An 8871-nucleotide genomic window follows, 5' to 3' on the forward strand; every position below is an offset into this window, starting at 1 on the left:
TGTCCAGGGCTGGGAGTGATTCTGCCCCAGGCACTTGTGAGCATCTTCCCAGCCCTGACTGATTGAAGCTCTCTGTGCCTCTGTGCTGTGCCTGGGGTGGCTGCAGGCAGTGCCCTCAGCCCTGCTGGGCTGGGAGAAGAGCTGCTCATCAAGAGAAATGGGTTTTTAAAGCTCTTCCTGGTTGCCAGGACTGTCCTCTATGCCAGGATCCCAGTCCAGCTCAGCAGCACAGACACAGCACAAGGACTTTAATGAGCCTCTAGTGGATTTGGTGCTGTTTACATCAGACTCAGTCCCTCAGAGAGTGTGTTCAAAAAACTTGTCAAGAACTCAATCTCACATTGAAACTTCAAAATATCTTAAACTTTAAATAGATCCCACTGAGGGACAGGACTGAGAAAGTGTCTGCACTTTCCAGTTAGAGAAGAACATTGGAGGCAGTGATGACAATTGAGGACAAACAAGGGAAAGGTGTCTGTGATGCTGAGCAAACCTGGATGTGTCTCAGCAATGCCAAGGACCAAGGGCTGAGCCCCAGCCCCTGGCAAGGCAGATCCTGTCCCTCCCTCCTTGCTCAGGGCTCTTCCCGGGGCACTGGGCTCTGGGGATGTGCAATGCCAAGGGCAGCACCATGGGGCGGCCCCTGCCAGGCTGCTGAGCAGGGACAAGGAGGCAATGAGGCCCCAGCACAGCAAGGCTCACTTGTCCCCTGCTGGCCAAGGGCCCAGGGCCAGCAGCCATGGCCAAAGTGCTGCAGCACTTGGCTCTGGCAGGGCCTTTCAGCTGCTGCCCATCCCTGTGCCCTCTGCAGCCCAGGCTGTCCTACGGTGTCCATGCCCTGCCCCTCTGTCCCTGCAGGCTGTCCTCATCCCCCGGCTGCCCCACCTGGCTGGCCCCTTCCTTTGCTGACAGCTCTGCGTCCTGCCTGCCTCTGCCTGCACACACAAAGCCTTGGGCTGCTCCAGACTCCTTCTGGGGGATGTGTTGCACCACAGTCCTGGGTTAGAAATTCCTTTCTCCTTAGGTCCATTCTGGACCTCCCTTTCTCTCCTTGGAATTATATTTTTTTATTTTCTCAGGCTGTTTTCCACAGTGTGAAAAGGGTCCTCTGTCTCTGAAAGCACCCTTCAATCCCTCCATGGCCTCTCTTCTTTGGTCCCCAGACCCCACTCCACTTAACACAGAGGTCCTTGTTCCTATGCATTGTTCATGGGCTTGAGGCTCCAAACCCCATCCTGAGGAGCTTTCTGAGCCCTCTTCATGGTACTGGCAAATCAAAACTTTCAGCTCATAGTAAATCAGAGGAACAAGGCCAGCCTGACCTCTCTGTTCTGAGTATTTTTGTCTGGGAACAATACTTGCATAGACATAATTTGGGAGGCTAAATCCCACTTTTGACCATGGCCCCTAGACAAAAAAGGCCAGTTCTTTTCCATAGGAAGGAAGAAAGGAACAGAGCCCCAGTGTTTGGTGGTAGATGAGACACAGCCAGCAGGAGGCCAAGGCCAGGCAGAGCTGTCTGTCCTGGCAGATTTTGGCTGGGACATCCCTTGTATATAGGGAACTCTATAGAGGGAGTACCAATTTCAGCCATGGGCACCAGGAAAGACTAACAGCTCTTTTCCCTAGGAAGGAAAGCACAGAGCCCCAGTGCTCCAGGAGCTGATGAGAAGAAACCCTCAGCTCTCCAGGATCAGCCAGACCTGCCAGGTGGCCCCCGGGACGACCAGACCAGCCAGACCTGTTCCATGTGCCCTTGGCTCCACAAGGCTCCACAGTGTCACAATGTTCTCCTGGATTCTGCAGTGTCACAATGGCCCCTTGCTTCCATGGGACCCTGCAGGGTCACAGTGTCCCTTTGGTTCTGTGGGGTCCCACAGTGTCACCATGGTCTCCACATGAAGGAAACAACAGAGCCCCAGTGTTTTAGGGCCTTGATGAGCTGCATCCACCAGAGGCCAAGGCCACGCAGAACTGTCTATCCTGGATGGTTTGTCTGGGTGCAACCCTTGGATGTATGGAATTTTGAATGTGGAATGCCAGGTTCTGCCCTTTCTACCTGGAGGAGAAGGCCAGTTCTTTTCCATAGAAAGGAAAGCACACAGCCCCTGGGTTTGGAAGGCAGGTGAGAGCTGTTCCTCAGGAGGCCAAGGCCAGCAAGACCTGTCTGCAATGACAGCTTTGGTGTAGGAGCAATATTTGGATCTAGGAGGTTTGGAGGCGGAATCCCAATTTTGGCCATGGGCACCTGGAGAAGAAGGATGGTTCTTTTCCATAGGAAGGAAAGCACTGAGCCCCAGTGTTTGAAGGCAGGTGAGAGCCAGCCCTCAGGACTCCAAAGCCAGCCAGGGTTTTTGGAAATGTCAGCTTTTTGTCTGGGAGCAATCCCTGGATATAGGGATTTTGGGAGGCAGAATCCTGTGTCAGCCATGGGCGCCTGGATAAGAAGGACAATTTTTTTCCATTTGATGGAACTCCCAGAGCCCCCGTGTTTCAGGGGCACATGAGAAGAGACCCTCGACATGCCAGTTGTAGTTGGACCAGTCAGGCCAATCCAACCAGACCTGTTACCTGCTCCCTTGGATCCATGGAGCCCTGCAGTGTCACACTGGTTGTGTCACATTGGATCCTTGGCTCCATGAGACCCAGCTGTGTCACACTGGCCCCTTGTTTCCATGGGGCTCCATCGTGTCCCCATGCTCCCTTGCTGCCATGATTCCTTGCAGTGTCAGAATGCTTTCCTTGGTTCCACAGGACTGCACAATGACACAACGACCCCTTGGTGCCACGAGGCCGCAGAGTGTCACAATGGTCTCCATTATTCCATCAGGTCCTGCAGTGTCACAATGGCCCCTTGGCTGCACGAGTCCCTGGTGTGTCACAATGGGCCCCCCTTTCTTCCATGAGCCCTTGCAGTGTCACAGGGCTCTCCTGGGTACCACAGTCTTGGGATATAAATATTACGAGAGATGGGGCAACTGAGAGACATTGTAAAAGATGGTTTATTGCCTCATGGCATCAGTCTCATAGAAGGGTGAGACATTAATTCTTAGTTACAATGCCTTATGTTAGTTTCTTAGCCAATCAAATACTTCTGTAAATCTCACTAGGGTTTTAACCTCAATCATTAATTGCTTTGCTTTTCATGGCTTTGCCACAAGGCGTCATTTTTCAGCAAATCATCTAACACTTCACAAACCTACATTGATACATCTTAAACTTCTAAATTTTTAATAGGTTCTACTGCCTGAAAGAGCCCAAATGAGGGATGGGGGGCTCCAGGTGCTCTTTAAAATGCTGTTTATTGTATCCAAATGCTGCAGCAATTCACAGGTGACAAGAGCCCAGCCCACAGCCTTTTCAGCCACAGCTCTGGGTTCCTCTGAAGCCAACTCTAGTTCTGGTCACAGTGCATTATATACTTTCCATTTCAGAGCATCTTAAAACATGACAACCAATTAATACTTTTACTATTACCTACAGCCTATGAGATCTGCTAACATTATTATACTTATGTTACTATCCAATCACAAAAATGTTAGTGCGTTATTACAGTTCAAGATGGAAGTTGTTTTTCAGTTTTCTTCCAGTGGAAAATTTTGAGATCTGCCTCTCTACTTGCAACATGGTATTGTGGTTTGCCTGTGAAAATCTGTTTGCTTGGTAAAAACCATTTCTTTGAGGTGGATTTATCCTTTGCTCAGAGACAAAAAAATCCCCTTCCAACTAACTTGCTCTTTGCCTTCTAGTTATCCTGTAAAACTGGCTCAGCAATTCTTTTCTTCTATATCTAAACTTGCTATCATTTCTATTTCTTCTTAAGATTCTACATTCAAAGATCTTTCTGTTATACAAACATATCTGTGAGACCTTCCTGTCAAATCCTGAACTTTTCCAATAATTGCTAAACTTGAAAATATTTTACTATCTTATTTAACATATTGTTTTGCTTACATATTTCTGTTTGCCTAAAATATATTTTTACTTAAACTGCAAACTTATATTCTTGCTTCATGTATGTTTCACTAAAATTGTAAAAATGGCCTCCATGGATTCATGAGGCCCTGCTGTGTCACACTGGACCCTCGGCTCCCTGGTGCTCCACAGTGTCACAATGCTCTCCTTGGTTCTGCAGTGTGAGAATGTCCCCTTGGTCCCTTGGAGCTCACACTGTCACTCTTGTGCCCTTGGTTCCATGAGGCCCTGCAGTGCTACAATGGTCCTTTGGTTCCACGTGGCCTCAAAGTGTCATCATGGTCTCCATGGTTCCACTAGGCTCTGCAGTGTCACAATGGCCTCCATGGTTCCATGAGGCCCTGAGCTGTAACAAAGGTCTCCTTGGTTCCACGGTGTCAGAATGGCCCCTTTGTCCCACGGAGCCCCACACTGTCACTGTGCTCCCCTTGATTCCATCAGGCCCTGCCATTCTACAATGGCCCCAATGGCTACAATGGTCTGCAGTGAGACTCTCCATAACTCCCGGAAAAGAGGCTGTGGTCAGGTGGGGTTGGTCTCTTCTGCCAGGAAACCACTGACAGAATGAGAGGTCACAGTCTAAAGTTGACCCAGGGGTAGTTTAGGTTTGACATCAGGAAAAAATTCTTCAGTGAAAGAGTGATTGGGCACTGGAATCTTCTGCCTGAGGAAGTGATGGAGTCACCAGCCCTGAAGGCATTTAAAAGAAGACTGGACGTGGCACTCAGAGCCATGGTTTAGTTGATGAGGTGATGTTAGGTCAGACGTTGACCTTGATGTTGTCCAAGGTCTTTTCCAATCTAGTTAATTACTTGATTCTGTTTCATAATAGTCTCCATTGTTCCATGAGTCCTGTGTGCAATGGACCCTTGGTTCCTTGAGGTTCCTCAGTGTCCCAATGGTCTCCTTGGATCCACAGTGCCACAATGGCCTCTTGGTTCCATGAGGCCTTTCTCTGTCACAATGGACTTTTGGTTCCAGGAGGTTTCTCAGTGCCACAATCATCTCCTTGGATCTGCAGTCTCACACTAGACCATAGCTTCCATGTGGCCCCACTCTGTCAAAATGGATTTGGGTTCCATTAGCTCCCACAGTGTCAGAAGGTGTCGCAGCAGCCAGAGCTGCGCTCACTTTGTCACTACGGTCCCATGCCTAGAGTGAGTTCCAGCCGGGAACAGGAGGCCTTAGATGTGGCTAGAGCTATGGCTCCATGGCCTTTTTAGCTGTCAGATCACGTTCGAGGGAGGCAAGGAGGAGGGGGAGGTCTTTTGCGCATCATAAAATAGATTCGTTACTTTGGGGAATTCATGGGACAAAAGACAAAAATGGTGAAGGTGCAACAACTGAAATATGGGGGAGGTTCAAGGGGAAGGTACAAATTCCTAGCAAACTGGAGAAATTCTGAGGAGGGATTAAGGGTAGGGTTTCCAAAGGCGTTGTCCAGTGAGAGAGGTAGGGGAGAAAACTGGGTGACATGGACAATGAGACCTGGAGTTTTAGGGGATTTCCAAAGAGGAATTCCAAGCAGGGGGCTGGCACAAAGCAGGATTGACAAGTAATTCAGAATAGATTGACAAGGTGGGTGGGAGGGTATAATTTTGGACTAAACCATTAGCTTGGGCAATAACAGAACAGAGCATTAACAAGAAACACGCTGCAACAGCAGGGTATCAAAGAAGAAGGCTCAGGTAGTGAAACAGAAATTGATCTACCTGGGATACAAGATCTCTGCTGGACAACGGACCTTGGGGCAAAGTCGTGAAGAAGAGATATGCCAAACTCCAAAACCTGAGACAATCAAGGAACTGCAAACCTTTTTAGGAATGACAGGGTGGTGCAGATTGTGGATCTGTAATTATGGACTACTTGTAAAACCACTGGATGCTCTCGTTGCAAGTGGGAACAGGGACCTTCAGTGGACAAAAGAGGCCACACGAGCCAACTTAAGAAGCTCTTATGTTGGCCCCAGCTCTGGGACTGCCAGATGTAAGTAAACCATGATTTGTATTTTCCCATGAAGAATAAGGGATTGCCCTGGGGATACCAGCCCAAGATCTGGGCCCCTATCAAAGGGCAGGTGCTTACTTGTCCAAGCAGTTCAGCTACCTGAGCAGGTAGCAATGATGCACATTAAGGCACACAAGAAGATGAGCTCAGAATTGGAGGAAGGAAATGAGCTGGAGGACAGAGAGACCAAAGAAGCAGCAAAAGGTGCAGTAGCAACTGAGGGAGCCTTGATTGCAGACAGACAGATTTCCTTAGAAGGTAAACCAGTATGTAACAAAGAGGAGAGGAAACCAATTACAAGTCAAAGAGGAAAATATAACTCAATGGGATGGGCTGTCACTAAAAAAGGAAAAGGGAAGCTGGTCATCCCCTCCAATTTATTGTGGTCACTGGTAAAGGAAGAACAGCAGAAAACACACTGGGGAGTAGAGGCCTTGTACAAGGACTTAATTGAAAGAATTGTTGCTAGGAAATTGTATGCCACTGTCACTCCAGTGACTCGGCAGTGTGATCTTTGCCTCCGGACTAAACCCAAAAACATCCCCAAGCCTAAACTTGGCAAAATTGGAAAAGGCCAGGGGCCTGGGCAACAATGGCAAATTGATTGTTCAGAACTTCCAAGAAAAGGGAGGTATCTGTGTTTGCTGGTGTTAACAGACACCTCTTCAGGATGGCCAGAGGCTTTCCCCACCAGGATTGCTAAAGCTCCAGAGGTGACCAAGGTACTGTTACAAGAGATAATAGCACACTTTGGAGTTCCAGCCGCCATGGCCTCAGGCAGAGGATCACGTTTTATCTCAAAAATAGTGCAGCAGACCAGCCATCATTTGGGCACAAATTGGAAACCCCACACTCCATCTCACCCTCAGTCAAGTGGCCAAGTGGGGATAATGAATCATTTAATCAAAGAACAAATTGTGAGGCTGGGGCAGGAAGCTGATTTGCCCTGGGCTCAAGTTCTCCCACTGGCACTGCTGCAAATTCGAACTAAACCTGGAACAAAAGAAAAGCTAAGCCCTTTTGAAATGGTTTATGGGAAACTGTACGGCATCCAGAAGGGAATATCTACCCACGATGGGGAAAAAACACTGACTGCATATATAGTGGCTTTAATAAATAACTCAGAGAAATAGAAAAAACATGTGGTTGGAACTCAAAGTGCAGGGCTTGATGGACCAGTACATGACATACAGCCTGGAGATGATGTGTTTGTTAAGTCTCCTGCAGAAAACACCTTGAAAACAGAGTGGGAAGGACCATACCAAGTGCTTCTCACCACCTCTACCGCAGTTAAGATCAAAGAACAGAGTGCTTGGATACACCACACTCGAGTGAAGAAAGCTCCCAAAGCTCCCTGGAAAGTTACACTGGGCAATGATGAACTAAAGCTAAAATTCACCCAAGCAAAATGAGGCCATTTCAATCTGAAAATATTAAGAATTGAATTAAGAAAGCTGCTCTGTTTGTAATTATATTTCAAGAGTTAGAAAGTATTTCTAGCCAGAACGATATTGGATGGCCTTGGTCCAAAGCCTTTAAAAGAGCCACTGGTTACATGGGAGACTGGCAAAGAGTTAAAGATCTAAACTTATCAACTGTGGGCATACATGGGGACCAGATATAAAAAAGGCATGATTGGGAATATATAGAGTCGGGGTTGTGGGAAGGATGGACACCCAGGAACTACAGGAGAGGTCATCAGAGTAGGGTGCTGAATGATTAATGGGACTACCCATGAGGAAGTACCCAAAATCTGTGTCACAACAGCTACTGTAGAGGAATTATGTAGTTGTCCAAATGAATTAGACGGTTGGTATAATTTTACTCTAACACAGACTGTTACAGTGATTTGTCTTTGGGGTCTGGAATACTATGGGACTCTCATTTAAATTTAAAATAAATGCCACCCCTACAACAACTGAGTCCATTACAACAACTCAATTGGCTGTAGGCCCTCAAGCCCAGACTTCACCACCCAAGCTGGAACCTAAAATCTATGAAGTCAGTCCCTGTGTAATAAGAAATACGGGCCAACAGCAATTATTGTTTAATCCACAGTGATCTCTCAAACGTCTTGAATTGCTAATGCAAATTAATATCCCAGAAGTTCAGCCAGTCTGCACTTCTTGCCTAGACACATCCTTTAAGGGATGGATGACATTGCTACAGAAGCAGGCACACTTCAGGAGTGGAAGGGATCTTACTGGGATATTAGGAACAGGACTGGGGGTTTTAAATGGAATTGATTCAGAAATCATAATGAATAAGCTGGCCATGGCAACCAATGATTTGACAAAACTAGAACAACCCCTACAGTCATCCCTATTAGTGTCAGGAACTAACCAATGGCAGATCTCAAGAATGTTACCAAAATGGGAAAAGGTGGAGGAGCAAGAGCACAAATTAATACTAGATGCACTCCATGTGGCCCAGGATAATGTGTCTTTAGCTCTCAGCTGGATACAAGCACAGTTATGGATACAATCAATAACTACTTTGATCATAAGGGAAGGGAATGAAGGAGCTTTCCAGATTGAAATTCCACAGGCAGTTTGGGATAATGCCACAGGTTTTGAAAGAAAGTTCCAATCGTGGTGGACCCTGGTGAATTCCACCTATGATCCCATTGATGATGTGGACACTGCCTTTGTTCTCACTCTCCGTAATGGCACGATTCATGTCACTCACCCCATTATTGCACTAGGATTAAACCATGAGGGGACAGTGCTCCACCCCTCAGAACATAGAATGGGGGCCCAAAAACCGAATGAGAAATGGCAAACTGCAAACCTAGAATCCTGCATCACCCGAGAACAGCGAGGATTTATTTGCGAGGGCAATAGAATTGATGCCCAAAATATATGTCTGGACACTGAGCAAGGAGTCTGT

This window comes from Cinclus cinclus, unplaced genomic scaffold, assembly GCF_963662255.1.
Source record: "Cinclus cinclus unplaced genomic scaffold, bCinCin1.1 SCAFFOLD_32, whole genome shotgun sequence".
NCBI classification, from domain to species: domain Eukaryota; kingdom Metazoa; phylum Chordata; class Aves; order Passeriformes; family Cinclidae; genus Cinclus; species Cinclus cinclus.